The sequence below is a fragment of the Otolemur garnettii genome, unplaced genomic scaffold (genome assembly GCF_000181295.1).
Source record: "Otolemur garnettii isolate 467f Iridium unplaced genomic scaffold, OtoGar3 scaffold00118, whole genome shotgun sequence".
Taxonomy (NCBI): Eukaryota; Metazoa; Chordata; class Mammalia; order Primates; family Galagidae; genus Otolemur; species Otolemur garnettii.
Genome location: NW_003852513.1, coordinates 4,439,937 through 4,442,075, shown reverse-complemented (window position 1 = coordinate 4,442,075; position 2,139 = coordinate 4,439,937). Strand labels below are relative to the sequence as shown.

At 36.0% G+C, this 2,139-nt stretch overlaps 1 pseudogene; it reads right to left on the bottom strand.

Moving 5' to 3' along the window:
- On the bottom strand, window positions 1-669 carry LOC111727687 (annotated as a pseudogene).
- Between the last annotated feature and the right edge of the window lie 1,470 nt (window positions 670-2,139).

The window sequence follows — 2,139 nt, the reverse complement described above, 5'->3', positions numbered from 1 at the left end:
TTAGTCATTGTCTTCTTCCTCATCTTCAGGTTCTCGTTTTCACTTTTGACCCCTTTCTTCTTCACCTGGATCTCCTTCATCTTCCTCATCATCTACTTCCCCCTCATTATAACCTTCTTCCTTCTCCTCCTCTCTACTCACATCCTCCCTTTCACCTTCCTCCACCTCCTCCTTGTTCTCCTCATCTTCCACTTCCTGAGTATCTTCATCATCCTCATCCTCATCCTCTTCCTCCTCATTGTTTTCTGTGATAGCCATCCAAATATGTGAGTTTGGGAAGGAGCTTGAACACATTTTCTTTGTTGTAGTTCAGTTGGTTACCTCACAACTGAAAAAAGGTCTAAGCTCTTGAGGTTTCCTAACTTTTTTTAGTGGCTTGGTTCTATTCTACTGAGGTCTTTAATTTTGTTGTCAGTTAAATTTAAATGTGTGAGGTTCGGCCAATACTTCTATGCCTGCTGAGATTGTATTATTGCTTAGTTCAAACCTCTTGAGTTTGTTTAACTTTGGTAAGTTTGAGAATGAGGAGAGGCCTATGTTGATCACCCTTAAGAATTCCAGTTCTTCAGATTCATCCATGGGGGCTTCAATTTTGCCTTCATTTGATCAACAGTTGAATTTTTTCACACCAGAGGATGTCCTGTTATGACTCTGTTTGTCCATCTCCATTTCTCAGCTCTCTTTCCCCAGAGGCTCCTATGCTGGGGAATTCAATCAATAAATCTTGAAACCCAACTCATTTACATGTTAAGTCCTTATCTCAAGGTGAACATGAAACATATGTTACATGTGTGTTTATTTACTATGTGTGTCTGTACTACCTGTCATGAATATTCGTAGATCCTTCTATAACCTCTTAAGTATGTATGCTTGGTCAACCCGTCTAGCATAAATTCTCATTTTGCTCTTCCTTCTCTCAAGGTACCTCTGACATTGGTTTCTGCTGGAAGCTATACTTTCTAGCCTGTGGGTGGCCAAGCTGCAGGCTGCAACCCTTTGTAGAAAACAAAGATCTCCTTTCCAAATATATGAACCCTGTGATTCTTCAGTCAACATTCTAATAAAAAGAAAAAGGAAAGTTTACATGCCTTTGGAACACACAGAAAAGATGTTGCAGAAAAAAAAAATTGCAATTAAGCCATTTTTTACCTTAAAGGGAATAACAGTGTTATAGATAATACTTATTGAGCAAGCTTAAATATTATTCCTTTGTTTTGTATTTTATTCTTCTACAATTACATTCCAGTATCTTATTTCCTTGTTTTGAGTCAAGCAATCATCTCAGAATTTTCCCTACTTGTACTGTCAAACAAAAAGAGGTGTAAAGTCCAACTACAATGCAATAAGGCATTTATTCAGGTCATAGGAATTGCATTTCAAGGCATATAGGTTCTTCTAGAATCCAAAAGCTGCTCCAAAGAAAAAAAGAAAAGTATAAAGTCAAAAAGAATCTAAGTATGATTACACAGTTGTTTTGAAAGAATTGTCATTGGTGGAAGAAGCTGGCTTAGAGCATGAGTCCATAGTTCATTGGTTGCTGCCATTCAGGAGTCAAAGCACTATGTCTTTCTCAAGATGTTGTGGTCATTGCCTTTGGGCCAGTTCAAAGGTTCATTCCTGGGTGTTTGCAAATGTATGGAATATATAGGCAGTCCTTCTTAGAAAAGTTTTCCAACTCCATTTTAGACCTCTAAAACATAGTGATGTCATTTTGCATTTCACATTTCACAGTATTGACTAATGGCCTCAATGATTTCTTTATCTAAAAAAGAAACTGGATCTATTTGTGGATAGACGTGGGAGATGAAAATTCCATTTAACAAACACATTTTCTCTCTTTTTCATTTCTAGATAAATTTCTTATCAAATATTCCCTGAACTTGTTCTGCAATTAACAGCACCATCTTTTTCTACCTTTTAGTATAGTTTTCATAATCTGTCATCAGAATGATTTTTTTTATATAATTTTTTGTTGTTGACTGATTTCTTTTTTAGCTTAGACTTACATGACAATGGCCCAAATGGGCAAGATGAACATGATGATGGTGGAGGTGATGGTGTTACAGAGAAATTACATATAAAATAAAAGAAATTAAAGTTCCAAGTCATATAAAACAAAGATTAGAAATATTTTTAATA